At 37.1% G+C, this 18,171-nt stretch overlaps 1 pseudogene; it reads left to right on the top strand.

Annotated features, from left to right (window-relative positions):
* Nucleotides 1-2,011: 2,011 nt before the first annotated feature.
* On the top strand, nt 2,012-2,887 carry LOC150011308 (small ribosomal subunit protein uS5 pseudogene; annotated as a pseudogene).
* The last annotated feature ends 15,284 nt before the right edge of the window (nt 2,888-18,171 follow it).

The raw sequence follows: 18,171 nt of genomic DNA, 5'->3' as shown, positions 1-18,171 counted from the left end.
GAAACTGAAAATTTCTCAACCTAATTTTAAAAACAATTATTGAGATAAAAATCCATGTTTACAAGCTTAAATGAAAAGCAATTGTTGATATTTTACTTATTGTCACTAATAATCACTAGGAGAACAGTATCTGCTATGTGTTACTTTGAATTCTTTCCACAGAAAGACCTTGATTGTTTATGGCATATGTTTTGGGTGTACAGATACTCAATGAAACCTGCACATCTTTTTCCTCCAAAAAGACCCTTTTCTGCTTATGAAAAACTTTTATTCCTTTTCATATAAAGTCTGTTTGTGTCCTCTGTATAGATAAATATCAGGCGAAAATACCATTTTAATAATCATGAGCGAGATATTTTAAAAACAGTGTGAATATTTGCTTTTCCATTTAAAAACAATGTTTGATGGGATGGTGAACACACAATACAATATACAGATGATGTATTATAGAATTTCACACCTGAGACCTATATAATTTTATTAACCAATGTCACCCCAATAAAATCAATAAAAAAGAAAAACAAGTAAATAAAAACAATGTTTGCAACTTTAGGATTAATTTAATGACCCTAGTATTAATATATAAAGTTAAAGGAGAAAAAATGGGGAATGTTGTTAACATTTAAATGTTATATGAAGATTATATAGAAATATACTAATAATTCAATGGAACCATTTTTTAAATTTGATATTTAGTATTATTTTATCAAGGTGGTGACAGTTGAAGGGTTTCTGGAGCCTTTAAAAGGTAACTCCTTTTAAGTTCAGAAATTAACCATAATAAACTGTTTGTTATGCAAATATAAGAGAAGCAACCACTATTAGAAAACTATTAGGTCGGAGGGATTAGTTAACAATGCAAATTTTTAAATAAATTTATCAGGCATATCACTAGCCAGGGAGCATCTTTCAAGAGTAATGGTTTCCTGGGAAGGAAATTAAGACTAGAATGTCAGTACCCTACATGCAATAAATAACATATATATCAAATAAGTCAAATAAGATTCAGGAGACATGGATGGAAAGCTATTATGATTGTAGTGTGCTTTTAGAAAGATAAGGAAGAGGATGGTTTTCATACTTAGAATTAATTTCTAAACAGATGGGATCCTGGCATATTATCTGGGCAATGTTAAGCCTTCCTAACCCAGCACCCTGAAGAATCCCTGTTCAGAACAGAAACAAAAGTAACTAGAGGAGTGCTGTGGTGTGATCACTAGGTGTTCTGCTAAAGTTGAACAGGGGGCAGCTCTGCTTTGCACTGAATAAGCAACTCAGCTGAATTACCTCTTATCAATTCTTCAACTCTCTTGCTTCCTTTATATAGTCTTCATGAAAGTCTGGGACTGGGAGACTGAGGACTACATTTCCCACAATCCCTTCAAAAGCAACCTGGACTAGGCTCCACCAAAAATGTACTCCTATTCATAGATTTAGTTTTGGAGGGACCTTTGCACTTACCCTGAAAATTGCTAGTCTTGATGTTGCAGCATTGTGACCTTTAGCAGTGGTTTCCTGTGGCTTTTGAAACTTCATGATGAAGATTTTTGTAAGATAAAAATTTCCTGTAATAAACCTCTTCCTGCTTTAAATATCTAGAGAGCTTTCTGTTTGAGATCTGATTTTAAGCCCTCAGTCTCCTTAAATTCATTTAATCCTAGGTAGAATTACATTTTGGGGAGTGGGACAATAAAACATTAGGGTTGTATTTGTCTTCCAAAGTAGTGAAACATGAAGAATGAAACTTTTACAAGAAAGTTGTTGGGCAGGTAGACAGAAAAAAAAGGAGAAAGTAAAAGAAATTACATTTAGTAAGAAATAATCACACACTTAGGAAACAAACAAGATTGGGAGGGACATGGCAAGACATGCACAAACCAGAGATGAGGGAAACAAAAATTATTTAAAACAAAAATTATTTAAAACTTTTAAAAACAATCAGGACATTAAAAACAATTAATAAAATGTAATAACATATAAAAGAGAAGAGCTTTCCCCCTGGAAACACCAAATGGCGGATGACACAGGTGCTGTAGGCGGGCCCAGAGCACCCAAGAGCCCTGAAACAGGAAGCCAAGGTGGCTTCATGGGGGATTTGGCAGAAGCATTTGGGGCTGAGGTCACAGTGGGGTCCAGGTCGGGTTGAGGCCATGGAGCTTGTGGAGGCAAGGCTGAGGACAAGGAGTGAGTCCCCATCACCAAGCTGGACCGCCTGGTCAAGGACATGAAAATCAAGTCCCTGGAAGAGATCTGCCTCTTTTCTCTGCCCATCAAGGAATCTGAGATCGTTGACTTTTTCTTGGGGGCATGCCTCAGGGACAAGGTTTTGAAGATTATGCCCATGCAAAAGCAGACCCATGCAGATCAGAACACCCAGTTCATGACATTTGTCCCTACTGGGGACTACAGTGGACATGTTAGTCTGGGTGTTAAGTGCTCAAAGGAAGTAGCCACTGCCATCCATGGGGCCATCATCCTGGCCAACCTCTCTATTGTCCCTGTGCTTGACGCTACCGGGGGAACAAGATCACTAAGGCCTACACCGACCCTTGCAAGGTGACAGGGCTCTGTGGCTCTGTGCTGGTGTGCCTCCTTGCTTCCCCAGGGGCATTGACATTGTCCCAGCCCCTGTGCCCAAGAAGCTGCTGCTGATGGCTGGTATTGGTGACTGCTACACCTTAGCCAAGGGCTGCACGGCCACTCTGGGCAACTTCGCCAAGACCACCTTCTATGCCATCTCTACGACCTACAGATTTCTCACCCCTGACCTCTGGAAAGAAACCGTGTTCACCAAGTCTCCCTATCATAATTCACTGACCATCCTGTAAAGACCCACCCCAGGATTTCTGTGCCAAGGACACAGGCTCCAGCTGTGGCCACCACATAATTTTATACAAGGAAAATAAAGTGAATTAAGCCTGTTTTTAAAAGAGAGAAAACAATAACAATAAAATAGAAAATAAAAAAAGAAGAAGAAATGTGCACCCAGAAATGGCTGTAAAAAGGATATACACACAAAGTGACACACATTCCGAAGAAACAGATGCAGACACAAAAGATGAATATCACATGGCCAATTTGAGTATCATCTTAACAGACATCCCTAGTTTTACAAAAATCAAGGTGAATTGGGATTTTACCAAGTTTTTTATTTTTCAATTATAGTTCACATTCAATACTATTTTGTATTAGTTCCAGGTGTACAGCATAGTGGTTAGACAAACATATACTTTACAAAATGTTTCCAATATTTCCAGTGCCCACCTGGCACCATACAGTTATTACAGTAGCATTGACTGTATTCCCTGTGCTGTACTTCACATGCCTGTGACTATTTTGTTACTGCCAATTGGTACTTCTTAATCCCTTTACCCTTTTTCACCCAATCCCCCAACTCCCCTCCCCTCTGGCAACCATAAATCTGTTCTCTGTATCTATGAATCTGTTTCTGTTTCATTTGCTTGTTTGTTTTGTTCTTTAAATTTCACATATGAGTGAAATAAAATGGTATCTGTCTTTCTCTGACTGACTTATGTCATTTAGCATAATACCCTTAGGTCCATCTGTGATGCAAATGGTAAGATTTTATTCCTTTCTATGACTGACTAATATTTCATTCTATATAGATATACCACCTCTTCTTCATCCCCTCATCTATTGATGAGCACTTGGGTTGCAACCATATGTTGGCTATTATAAATAACACTTAAAAGTGCATATATTCTTTTAAATTAGTGTTTTTGGTTTCTCCGAATAAATCCCCAGGAGTAGAATCACTGAGTCATAAGAAAGTTCCATTATTAATTTTTTGAGAACCTTCCCATACAGTTTTCCATAGTGGCTGCACCATCTGCATTTACACTGACAGTGCATGAGCATTCCCCTTTCTCTATATTCTTACCAGTACTTGTAGATTGTGGATTTATTGATGATAGCCACTTGACAAGTGTGAGGTGATAATCTAATTGATTTTAATTTGCACCTCCCTGGTGATTAGTGATGTTGTCTTTTCATATGTCTATTGGCCATCTATAAGTCTTCTTAGGAAAAATGTCTATTTGGGTCCTCTGCTCATTTTTTTAAGTATATGTTATTGATTATATTGTTACAATAGTTCCAATTTTTTCCCCTTTGCTCTCCTCTGCCCAGCACCACCTCTTCCCCAGCAATCCTCCCCACCCCAGTCTATGCCCATGGGTCATACATACAAGTTCTCTGGCTTCACCCTTTCCTATATTATTCTTCTAAAGAAAAATTAATTAATTTTTTACAATAAAAAATAACAATCCCTCCCTCAGACTTAAGACCCTTTGTAATCTTATAATGGACAATGGGCGAAGGTCTCAAGCTCTTCTAGCTGCTTCAACCTGGACATGGTCATCATCCTACCTACCCTTGAGTCCAGAAACCCCTAATGAGTGTGGGGGTGTAGAGGGAGGGTGGCCTTCCCACATGGGGAAGGATCTTGCAGACTCTAGGCCAGTTGGCTGTCTGTGGACAACAGTGTGCTTGATTTAACAGGCTGGCATCCTTGTTGTACCTCTGCTCATTTTTAAAACAGTTTGTCTTTTTGGTGTTAAGTTATATGTGTTCTTTATGTATCCTGGATATTGATCCCTTATTGGCTATATCAATGGTGAATAACTTCTTCCATTCAGTAGGTTGTCTTTTTGGTTTTTTTGCTTGTTTAATTTTTATTGGTTTTTTTCGGTGACATTGTTTAATAAATTATTTAGGTTTCAGGTGTATAATACAAAACATCATCTGTATATTGTATTGTGTGTTCACCACACCAAGGTTGTCTTTTCATTTTGTTGATGGTTTCCTTTGCTGTGCAAAATCTTATTAGTTTGATGTAGTCCCACTGTTTATTTTTTTCTTTTGTTTCCCTTGCTGGAGGAGATGTATCAGAAAAAACATTGCTAAGAAAAATGTCTGAGATTTAATTGCTTCTGTTTTATTCTAGGAGATTTATGGTTTCAAGTTTTACATTTTAAGTCTATTTTGTCAACAGTTCTTTATCACAAATTATATTAGACAAGGAAGGGACTTTTCCAGACCACTTTAACTTTCTGTTCAACATAGAAATCCCTCACATAACTGCTCTGGTAGGTAGCACCAGAGACTTTTCTTTAACATTTCTACTGACAAAAGTTCCTTCCGTCTCAAAACAAACTATCCTATATCTCCAGTCCAGATTATCTCTCCCTTCCTTTGCCCTCTCTTCCCCTCTTTTCCCCTTTCCCTTGTCCCTACTCCTTCTCTTTCTGCCTCCTTATCCTCCTCCTCCTTTCCTCCTACCCCCCACCATCTCTTCAAGTAGAGACCCAATATAACAAAGATAGTGCACCTTGTTAAGAAGCAAGCAGTGAGAAATACCAAGTAAACAGGTGTACATGGTAGGTAAAGATGAGGGAGAATTATGTGCAGGAACTTACATGGAAATAAAACCTGATGCAGGAGAAGAGAGATTAAAAAAATTAGTTTCACTTGATAGTAAAGAAGCACTATTGAAGAGGGACCATGAAACTTTGGGTAGGAAAGAAAATCCAGAGCAATTTCTTCCATATGCACCTTTCTCCATGAAACCACATTCTACCCTAAAATGGGAGAGGAACATGACACTTACATAAGAAAACTGTGTGGAGATTGAGGGGCGGAGGGATTGAGCAAAAAGGACAAAGGACTCATGGACATGGACAACAGCATGGTGATTGCAGGGAGGGTAGAGGGTTATAAGGGGGTCAAATGGTAATGGAAAACATGCAATAAGAATTTAAAAAAGAAAAGAAAAGAAAACAGTGTCATCTGGTCAGAAGCTTTTAGAATATTCAGCTGATTTTGCTATGTGATCACCTTGGGTGGAGACAGGAAAGACTCAGCTGTGGTCCTGGATTAAGTAATTTTTTAAACACATAAGGACCATGGGCTTTTTTCCTCCCTTGTAAAAGTGACTACACATGTTGCTTTAGTAGAATGAGATAGCATAAGTCATTCCTCTAGGATTTCACCTGGAAGTAAGAAACTTAAGATCTGAATTTACTAAAAGCAATTGAGTTCACAATAATAACTATGTATGGTACCAGGTGGGTGCTAGATTTATCAGGAGAAATCACTCCTTAAATTATATGGACATCTAGCCACTGTGCTATATACCTGAAAATAATACAAAATAGTATTAAATGTCAGCTGTAATTGAAAAAATAAGTAAGTAAGCAAAAGTGATTGTGTACAAGAAGCTATAAGTTAAACAAAAAATTTCTGGTAACACAACTTTTCTGAGAGTCTCAAAATATTTATTACCTTTTTTTTTTTTTTTCAGTATAACATGAATCACAAGGGTGTCAAAAGCCCTTTCCTGTCTGGGATATGAAGTCACAGGTGATTGTTTACAGACTCAGCCACTCTCAAACTGATGGCCCGGAGGTACAGACCTCAGAATCCCCGGGCTCCCTTGCTACTCTCACGAATAATGAGGGATCTTGTCCCATTCCTTCTTCCTTCCCTCCCAAAACTTCTCTCCGTGGTGACTCCAGGGGACAGCCTGAAATAAGAAAAAAATTGTTTGATTATACCTGTGACTTAGCAGAATGACAACACCCATTTTAGCAGAAGCAATGGAATAGATACAAATAGTAAAAATGTCTGTATATCATTAAACACTCAAAACAACTCTGTCAGGACAGGACTATATGACTCTCAACCTATAGTCTGGGAAATACTTGTCTGAAGAGATGAATATTTCTTAAGCTGAATATGCAAGAAATGTTTTAAGCTCCAAAACATTCATTTTTCAGTGACAGGACAATCTTTTCTTTGTGACTTTATCCTAATTTCCAATGTTTCTATGTAGATAATCCCAACTTCTATAATAGTTGTATCATGGGAGTTGTTACATGAGCTACAAAAGTCAGTCTTCACCAAAGGGCCCACAACTTACACCTTAAATGGCAAAGGAAAACAAGAGTGCTCTCATCTGCTAAGCAAAAATATTTTAGCTGATATGGTACATTTACACAATGGAATGCTACTTGGCTCTAAAAATATGAAAATTTTACCCTTTGCAATAGCATGGATGGACCTGGAGAACATTATGCTAATTAAAATAAACCAGTCAGAAAAAGATAAGTACCATATGATTTTCACTCATATGTGTAATCTAATGAACTGAACTAAGAAGCAAAATAGAGAGACTCATGAATAGTAGGCTGACATCTCTGGGGAGGGGGTGAAGGGATCAAGCAAAAAAAAGAAAAAAAACGAACTCATGGATATAGGCAACAGTGGTGATTGCTGAGGGGAGGGGCGTGGTTGAGGTGGAAGAGGGTGTGGGGGGTTAAATGGTGATGGAAAAATAAATATTTTAGCTGATAGTTCCTACATCAGTGCTAATACTTCTATCTATAAGCTCCTATGAGTTTATAAGAAAATCTGAAATAATGCTGTCCCCATCGAACCCCAGAAGCTATATATCTGTAAGGAAAGTTAGTTTAGTATATTAAGGACAATGGTCATCATAATGTAGGAAATGTCACCAAAAAAGTTCATATTTTAGCATCCTGCAAGATTTCATATACTTTGGTACACATGCAGAATTAATGCAAAAATCACTTGACTAACATTCAAATTGGAGAGGTATAGTCATAGTAGCACAGTCGGTGTGCACCAATGACCAAGAATGGGGGTGGGAGAAATGGATACCCATGCTCTAGGAGTATACAGAGAAATGACAGAAATGCCTTGAAAAGGGCAAAGATGATGTATGAGGGAGATGGGAGCCCACTCAGATTCTGAACTCTCAGAAATGATCCGCTTTCTTGGCAATTTAAAAGAGGCCCTAGATGATAAAACTGTGTCTCTTTACCCCTCTATGAGGGAGGTACTCATTGCTGTAATAGGAGAAGTTTCAGACAAAGTGACCCCTTTGGCCCCTTTGAAATCATTACTTGGGGTATTGTGACATCTGGCTGAAAGGAAAACAAGGGTTGAAGAGCAGTAGCAGAAGTGAAATGTTGCATGAATTGGGGAAGTGGAGAAATCTGTACAAATAACTGAGAGTTACGGTGACTTCATGTGAAATTTGGGGCAATTCACTTAATTTTTCCAACTACAATAATAAACTCTCATTTTAAATTACATATTCTTATTTCTATAATGGCAGTGTTGAGCCATTCTGGTTGTTTGCAGTAAAACCACATACACTTTATTTTATCTACCTCAAAGCAACACAATAACAACCTTTTAGAGACCAGGCATTTCTATTTTGTGTGAGGGAAACTTGGTCAGACTATCCATAGCATATATTCACAAAGAGGTGACGATGTTGTGGGCACAGAGAATCCAAGAATCCAGTGTGTCCCCTCCTTGTGATGTCAAAAAGAAGCCATAGAATAACACAAAGAAGGGCAGAGATGACCTTAATTAGAGAGGCAAATGACCTCACATACACAATCCACAGGAATTATGGTCAACACATGGTCAGAATGGTCCCCAGAAAAATGGGCTTTCGGTCTCCCCAGGTTGTTTGTATGATGATTTCATCTCTACAAAGTCCTTCTGTACTTATACCTATCACAAAGGCAACATTTCAACAAGTGGCTGGAGAAGAGTCACCTTATTTGTCATTGTCTAGCATGAAAAACTGGTAGTTTAGTCTCTGAGTCACTTGAGAGGGAACCTTGATTAGAAGAGAAACATCCTAAGTAGAGATGAAAAAAGAGAAATTTTTCCAGCTACAGGAGGCCCTAGATTATAACCCTGTGTTTATTATGGAGTTAATGAGGTCTCCACAAACTTCTGCTTGAAAAACATTCTCCTTGGAAGACTCAGAGGTCTTAGGCTAAACTGAACATGAGGAGGCTGTCTCACTGGACCAGATTTGAAAATGGCGCTCCTGGTTATCTTGCGCATGGACCATGGGAGTAAATAAAGCTGCCATCTTATGCCACTTGAACCAGAGGTGAAGGGCACAGAATACTTACCTTGACTTTCCAGGTCTTCCATCTGTACCTCAGTTTCTTTATTCTTATGCACAACATTATGCAGAAAACACCTGCATCTGATCAAGACTAAGACAAAACATACTGAGTCATAGACAGTCATCTGGAAATTCCTTAATATATTCCCAGATTCTACAGGGTTCCGTTATACCTGGGCAATTTGCCAGCTCAGGCAGTGCCCCAGATACTTCCTCATGCTCCACAGATGTACCAGCAATGAGCTTCTTAACCCACTTCTGACCTGTGCCCCTAGGTATTTCTGTCAAATATAAGATTATGATTTCTAAGACCTCTTAGCCCTCAATGAAGACCTTAGAGATCAGAAAAGAGCAGACATTATTTTCATGTATACTACTATCTCCCCCCTCTTTACTCATTCTCTCACTATAGGTTTCCTGTGCCCTAAGGCCTACCATGGCACTTACATTTCTTTAGATGTTGGTCTATCTCAAGTAAAAAGGGAGAGAACATGACAAAAAGAAAAAACACAAAGAGCATAACAAAGAAGGCAGAGGACCAAGGAACACCATTTGGGAATAAGTTGGTCCTCCGTTCAACCTCCGCCATCGAGATCTGTGACATGATGTGGAATTCTCTGCCCCAGCTCCTTTATCGCCTAGGTGATCAGAGTGATGAAGTCACAGCTTCAGGCACAATAGGAGTGATGAAGGTCTGGCCAGGGATTGACCAAGCCTCATTGCCTATATGCTATACAGGAACAAGTAAACTAGGGGAGCTTCACCTCAATCACAGGTCATTGAACCAAAAATACTAAACCAGCAGGCCAGACCAGTAAGAGGGTAGATTACTACACAGATATTTAGAATGTGCATCTCACTGCATCAGACTTATATCCATTCACAAAACAAAAGGACTATTTCCCTTAGAATTCACAGCCCTAGAGCCAGTCTTATTAAATAAAATATCTAAGTTGAAGGACCAAAAAAGGACAGATTTTCCTGAAGAAAGGTTTCAGATCCTTCCAGAGGCAGATTAAGGTCAGTTGAGGCCCCAGGTGCAAAAGAAAATATTGAGCCCCTTAAAAAAAAGAGAGAAACAGGGGAAATAAAAATACATATTAACCATATTTTTAAATAAATAAATATTATGTGCTATTAATGTTTTATTTCCAATAAAATTTGAATATAATATATGTATAATATAATAATAGCATAATAATAGTCACAAAGTTTTGATGTTTCATTTTTCTAGCTACCAATGAAAAGAAAAATATAAAATTTAATAGTCTGAATGATTAGAATACTAGAGAAGAGATTTTTCGTTATAGTGAAATAAATTAATAATTAATTAAAATCGAAAAATTATTCATAAACTATGAAAATCTAGGCGCTGATGTAACAACAGGAATTAATTTTATTTTTTATTTTAATATAATTTCAACTTACCTGAATATTTATTTATATGCACAGACAACTATTTTTAAAACTGTAAATGAAACAAGTACATATCCACAAACTCATTTACATCCCTGCATATTTGCGTATATCTTAAATCTGCACTGCAGGAGAACCTTTGTAAGTACAAAGTAGCAAATACGATTCTATTGCTCTGATGAGCGGTAGCGCAGCTGCGCGGGGCCTATGCAGCACAGTGTGTGTATAGTATGCATCGTAGTAATGAAATAATGAAAATAAGCAAATATAAACATACTCCCAAGTTTTACTGCCAATTGTAAACTTCTACATAATTAAAATTGCACATATGAAACCAAACTTGGTGTTATTAGAAAAAAGTGTAAAGTTGGGGTTTTTCAGGGCCATTCAGAAGTCGGGGCCCAGGGCGCGTGCCTGGGGCGCCCGCTGTTAAGTCCGCCTCCGGATCCTTCCTTACAAGCACTAAAACCTTGTCTTGGTGTGCTTATTCATGTCAAAAATGTGTACATGGATCACGGAATATCTTCCCTGTCACATGTGCCAATGGGGAGGACACGGTTTATTTTCTAAGGTGGGGTTATGTTGCCTTCTGAACTAAACAGAACTTTAGGCAGTGGAGTTGCTCTGGATATCACTCTTGTCTGAATAACACCTTATTTTTAACTTACTACACAAACCCATCTAACATTTTCAAAGAATCTAGATCAATAGATTCTCCCCCATTCAAAAGAGCACCTGACAGCAGAAGTTGTCTAATGCTCCAAGTCACTTTTACTAGGGATTGCCAGCCCACTGCCACAGGAAACACTCTGTCCCACACCAGTTCTTGGTCTGAACTCAACCTTCTCTTAGGTGACCAGCACAGATGCAATGATAAGATGCTGAGGTGCAACCACAGTCATCTCCCTGTATTTGTCGTATACCATCTCGAAGAATACACTTTGCTCTCTATTCTCCATGGAGAGGTTGTCTCATTCCATGTTTGGCTTCCCGGCATGGGGGAGGGGTGACAGCGGTGATGTGAAATGTCTTTCCTATCCTCTTCAATATGTCTTTTCTTATTTCTGTGCACCAATCAGGCACTGTAATCCCTCACCTGTTCTTTTGAAAGTATTTTTGTGTGTGGATAGTTATTTAAATTAATATTACTGGTAGGGGACAAGCACTAGAAAATTCTATACTTTTATCTTTCTCAGAAGTCTAGAATTTTCTTTAACAAGGGAATAGCAATTGAGGGTTTCTGGAAGTTTTTGTCAATGGTATAATTAGAAAAAAAAATTACTTTCTTATAAATATTTGGGAAATTCATCATGAAGAGTTTACCAGTTAGACAAACATAAGAGCATAAACCACACATTGTTCATGTAGGAAAGTCTTAGACTTTTTTGAATATATTTATGTTCCAGAAACTGGGATACAAAATTTTATATTCTTTAATACATATTATATATCCAGTATATTATTACATAGGAATTGTCTTTCTTGAAACTTTTTTATTTTGAAGAAATTACAGCTTTACAGGAAGTCACAAAGATAATATGTTTTGGTTGCTTACAGTTTTTGGCTATTACAAATAAAATTGCTATTAATAACCATATACAGATTTCTATGTAGACATAAGTTTTTATTTCTCAGCAATAAATGTCCAAGAGTAGTTGAATAATATGGTAAATGTAGGTTTAATTTTTTTGGATCACAAAGCAAGCCTCAGTCATTTCAGATGACTGAAATAATTCAGATATATTATCTGATCAAAGTGAAGAAATTACAATGAGAATTATAGAATATTTGAACTGAACAAAACTAATGTAAACATATAAATTTGTGGGAAAACTAAATAAAGTAACCTATAGAAGGAAATATATGTACACATATATATACATATGTAATTATAGTGTCATATATCACAACGAAGTGAACCTAAAGAATGGGAAAGATATGGAGATAAAGTAAAGTTAAAATAGAAAACACACCTACAATAAAGTAAATCATTAAAGCCAAAAACTGGTTCTTTGTAAAGATTAATGAAACTGAAAAGTCTCCAGCAAGACTGACACAGGATATAAGAAAGCACAAATTACTAATATCAGGAATGAAAAAGAGTACACCACCACAAATTTCTACAGATATTTAAATGATGAAGATATAATAAACATTTTATCAGTTTAGACGAAGTGGGCAGTTTCTTTTTTAAAAATTACCAAACTGTCACAGGAAGAATTAAAAAAGCTGAATTGTTTTATATGTATTTTTTGAATTGTTTTATATGTATTTTTTAAAATCCTCACAAAGTAAACTCTAGGCTTACATGGCTTCACCAACTATTTTTCCCAACTATTTAAATCAGGAATGAAAGTACTTTTAAACAAACACTTGCATGGTACAGAACGATGTTCAATGAGACCAGCATAAACTTGACACAAAAACTGAGAAACAATTTATGAGAAAACGATACTATCCAACCTTCTCATGAACATAGTTGTAAAAGGCTAAGCAAAATATTCACCGACTGAATCCAGCAGTCCAGTAGTATTGATGAAGGATAATATATCATGACCAAGTAGTTTTATTCCAAGAATGCAAGGGTGATTTAACATTTGAAAAGTCAATCGATGTCTGTACCTCCCACTCAGTTTTGCTGTGAACCTAAAACTGCTCTACAAAATAAAGGCTGTTAAAAAAATTTCTTCAAAAAAAAAAAAAATAAAGTGAGATTCCAGTGCTATATTAAAGAACATTCTCAAATGTTTGGTCTCAGGATCCCTTTACATGCTTAAAAGTTATGGAGAACAGCCCAAAATCTTTATTAATGTTGGTTATATCTGTCAATATTTATATTAAAATACACTCTAAAATATTTAATTATTAATTCATTTAAAAATAATAGTAACCCCATTACATGTTGACATAAATGGCATATTTTAATTTTAAAAGATCTATATTTTTCAAAACAAGAATTATGAATGACATTGTTTTATATTTTGACATAGTTCTTTACTCTCTGGTCTATTAAAGACAGCTAGATTCTCGTATTTTTTTTCCATTCAGTTCATTATTACCTCACATATTATGTACACTCCAGAAAACTTTTTTAGACATTTGTATTGTAAAAGAACATATTTCCAATAGGATGAACATGAGAGGCCCAAAACTAACATGCCAGTAGTTATAGAAATTTGTAAACCACTTTTAAAATGGTTTGTTATGGTCTACAAAATACATACATACAGTAGGTATAAACCAGCAGTTCTTCTTCTGAGTATATTCCTAAGAAAAGTTTTCATCAATTTTTGGTAATATTTGGCTGATACGAAAATCTTTATATGTGTTTTGGTAGACAGAGAAAATCGTTGTTGTTTCACTTCCTTGTTATTTCTAACATCAGCTTTATATACAATAGCCAAAAACTAGAAATAATTTAATGTCTAAAACAAATAGAACAAATATAGTCTTGCATTAGGGTATTATATAGCAATTTAAAAGAAATACTATCATATGTAGCAACATACTGGAATCTGACATACTATGTTGTAAAAGAAGCCAGGCAAGAAGGAAGTCCCACTGTCTAAACAGCTCAAAAATAGGCAGAACTAAACTAGAGTAAAAGGAGGTCAATGTGGTGATAGGGAAGGCAGGCATGAGAGAGCCTTCAGTGCAGAAAATATTCTTATTTTTAGGAGAGCTGTGACAGCTATGTAGTGCCTCCAACCTTTAATTTCTTGTTAAGTCAGGTGTATGACCCTCTTAGAATCTTTTTTTGTTATGAGGGAGAAAAAAAGGGAGAGAAACATTGATGTGTGGTCGCCTCTCATACTCCCAACCAGGGACCTGGCCTGCAACCCAGGTATGTGCTCTCACTGGGAATCAAATCAGCTATCCTTTGGTTCGCAGGTGGGCCCTCAATCCACTAAGCCGACCAGCCAGGACAGAAAATACTCTTTAGATGATATATATGTAAAAATTCTTGAGTTATACACTTAATATTTGTGAAATGTACTCTGTGTAAGTTTATAACTCCATAAAAAGGTAAAGTTAGTATTGTACTAAGCTTTTTAAGTGAGCTGGGACTTTTTCCTCCTATTTTCTAAGGCTTTTTTTTTTTTTTTTTTTGTATAACATAGTAATGATTGCTCGAGAGTTTGATGAAACTTACCAATGAAACCATCTTGGCCTTTGTTTTAATGAGAAGACTAATTTTTTTAAGTATAGTTTATTGATTATGTTGTTACAGTAGTTCCTTTTTTTTCCCCTTTGCTCCCCTCTGCTCAGTATCCCCCTTCCCTCCAGCAATCCCTTCCCCCTTAGTTCATGTCCATGGGTCATGTGTATAAGTTCTTTGACTTCAACCTTTCCTATATTATTCTTAACTTCCCACTGTCTATTTTGTACCAACCAATTATGCTTCTTAATCCCTGCACCATTTCTCCATTTCTCCCCCTCCCCCCTCCCAGCTGATAACCCTCCAAATGATCCTGATACCTATGATTCTGTTCCTATTCTGGTTTGCTTAGTTAGATTTTGTTGTTAGTTTTTAGATTCAGTTGTTGATAGTTGTGAGATTGTTGTCATTTTAGTGTTTATAGTGTTGATCTTTTTCTTAAGTAAGTGCCTTTGACATTTCATATAATAATGGCTTGGTGATGATGAACTCTTTTAGCGTTACCTTGTCTGGGATACACTTCATCTGCCCTTCCATTCTAAATGATAGCTTTGCTGGACAGAGTAATTTTGGTTGTAGGTTCTTCCTTTTCATCACATTGAATACTGCTTGTCAGTCCTTCTTGGTTGCAAAATGTCTTTTGAGAAATCAGCTGATAGTCTTATAGGCACCCCTTTGTAGGCAACTCTCTGCTTCTCTCTTGCTGCTTTTAGGATTCTCTCTTTCTTTCACCTTTGGCATCTCAGTCATGATACTTCCTGCTATGGTCCTCTCTGGGTCCAGCTCACCAGGGATTCTCCATGCTTCCTGGACTTGTATGTCTATTTCCTTCACAAAATTTGGGAAGTTTTACTCCATTATTTTTTCACATAAGTTTTCAATTTCTTGCTCTTACTTTTTTCTTTCTGGCACCCCTATGATTGGCAGGTTTAAAGTTGTCCCAGCAGTTCCCAAACCTCTCCTTATTTTTTTCAATTCTTGTTTCCTCATTCTGTACTGGTTGACTGTTTTTTTCTTTCTTATGTTCCAAATCATTGATTTGAACTCCGGTTTCCTTCCCTTCACCACTGAATTTGTGTGCATTTTCCTTCATTTCACTTAGCATAGCCTTCATTTCTTCCCTTATGCATTTACTGTACTCAAGGATATCTGTCAAGCCTGTGAGTGTCTCTATCACCAGTGTTTTAAACTCTGCATTTGTTAGGTTGTCTATCTTCTCATCATTTAGTTCTCCCACTGGAACCTTGATCCATTCCCTCTTTTGGGCCATACTTCTCTGTCTCCTCATTCTGACAGGCTCCTGTGTTTGTTTGCCCCTGTGTCTTAGGTAGAGCTGTCGCACCTGTTACATTGTAAGGGGCGGAGCCTTAAGGATTTGTCAGTACAGGGAGACCTGTTTCACCATGTTGTGGCGCTGTATGTAGGTAGGGGAAGGGTCTGAGAGGGAACAATGCCACCTTCCCAGCACTCGCCCATTTTCCAGGCACCTCTCCCACTTTTGCACCGGACTGGTGCCCCTCTAGCTGCTGTCCTGGCCATCGTTCCCAGAGTGGATGGGTCTGTGAACATTCTAGGACTATGTGGGCCCTTTAAACAAGTGGAGGCAGCTGAGAGACTGGCAGTCTCTGCCTCCACTCCAACCCCCACTGGTCTGCACAGTCAGAAGCAATGAAGCTTGATTTTCCTCGGTGCTGAACAGTGAACTTCGAGGGCCAGTGAGGAGCTGGGAACGCTCCCCAGGCATGCCTCCCCACTTTTTAAAATGTGTGACTGCACTTTCCGTCAGCCTGTTTCTGCCGCCCCTGCTGCTACTGCTGCCACCAACACACCACATCCTCTATAGCCCAGCTCCACCCCTTCTACCTGTCTGGATGAGTATTTCTTCTTTATATCATTGTTTGTTGGACTTCCCTGCAGCTTGGTTTTCTGGAACTTCTGGTTGTCTCTAGTTTTGAGGTAGTTGTATTCTCTTAGTTGTGGAAGTAGATGCAGCATGTCTGTCTATGCCTCCATCTTGGCCAGAAGTCTTGAGAAGACTGATCTTTGATAACACTTAAATCCCACTATACTCTTTGTTGAATTCAATTTCACCGTTTCTTCTTATATTAACAGCAACATTATATATTTTTTATAAAATTATGGCTTATATAACATGTTTCCCTCTCACTTAGGAATGATATTTTTGCTCTACATACAATTCCAAATAAAATGTTCTTGTTTCTTTTAAGATATTATTGTGTCCTCTTATGAGAAATGAACACACAATACACTATATAGATGATACATTATAGACTTGTACACTTGAATCCTGTGTAATATTATTAACCAATGTCACCCCAATATATTCTAAAAAAAGAAAGGTTGCTACTGAGAAGTTTAGAGTTAATCTGGTGCTTGTTCCTTGGCTTTGTTTACTGAATATTTGGTATTTTTGTAATTTCTCTACAGTTTGTCTCAGTATGAATGTTCTTCCATATCTTACCTAAGTGACAAACTATAAGCCCTTTCAAAATAAGGTCTTACATACTCTGTTTTGAAATTCTGTGAAATTTCTGTCTACTGATTCTTTAGCTCGTTCTCTCAGGTTGTATGTTCCCTACCTCAGGGACCTCAGCTAAGTGTATGCTGGTGCTTTGCTTCTGTCTTCTGTATTTCTTAGCATTTTATATGTTCTACATCTTTATTCTTTTCTCTTGTGTTCTTGGAAAATTATTCAAACTGATATTCCAAGTTACCAATTTGTTCTTCATCTACATTTATACGATTTATTTCTTACTTGTTTTAACTTCGCAGCTTAGTAGCACTTTTGAATTTGCCTCATTTTAATCACTGGCACAGTGAATAGCTTAGATTGCTACCACAGATTTCTGTGGCTATAAAACAAGTAATAAAATAAATGGGGGGAAATGCAATATCAGAATTTTTCTCCATTTTCATTTTCTCCCCTTTCAGCTCTCTTCCTAGGTTGCTTCCCTTCACCAACTTCTGCTCAGCCCAACACCCTCCACTCACCAGTTACATCTCAGTTTCAGTCTACTCAGAAGACAGTCTCACTTTGATATAATTTATTCTTTGGATATTTATTTTCCTTTTATTTCTATTACATCTCCACAATAGGTTTTGACAGTTGGTAGCCCCCCTGTTGGTTCACCATTTTGGCAAGAATATGTTGTCATAACATAAAACAAATTATCCCATTGAAGAAGAAATACTTTTGAGAACATATTATAAATATTTGTCATGTTTGAGCCAAATTACAAAAATATTATCAATTAATACATCAAATTCAAATTTATAAAATTAATTATCCCCTTATCTCTATGACTGATCAATGGTGAGACTGCTATTTTTAAAAATTCTGTAGATAACTGTAGGTCTTTTAGAGCAATCTAAGGTATACAAAGTACACCACAAATTTATGCCAAGTAGAGATCAGCAAGGCCTCTGATATTACTGTTAATCAGATATTATCAAAGATGCAGGATGTTTTTCTGTTCATCGTTAGTCCCATTTGTGATTGTAACCATCATGATGTGTAACAGGAAGGAAAATTTTGCTATCTCAAAAAAATAATAACAGCAGATGTTTTTGCATTAAGGGAAAGGGGGTGGTTTGTGGG

This window comes from Furipterus horrens, unplaced genomic scaffold, assembly GCF_987537825.1.
Source record: "Furipterus horrens unplaced genomic scaffold, mFurHor1.1.pri manual_scaffold_4, whole genome shotgun sequence".
Classification (NCBI taxonomy): domain Eukaryota; kingdom Metazoa; phylum Chordata; class Mammalia; order Chiroptera; family Furipteridae; genus Furipterus; species Furipterus horrens.
This window is presented reverse-complemented; position numbering and strand designations above follow the sequence as displayed.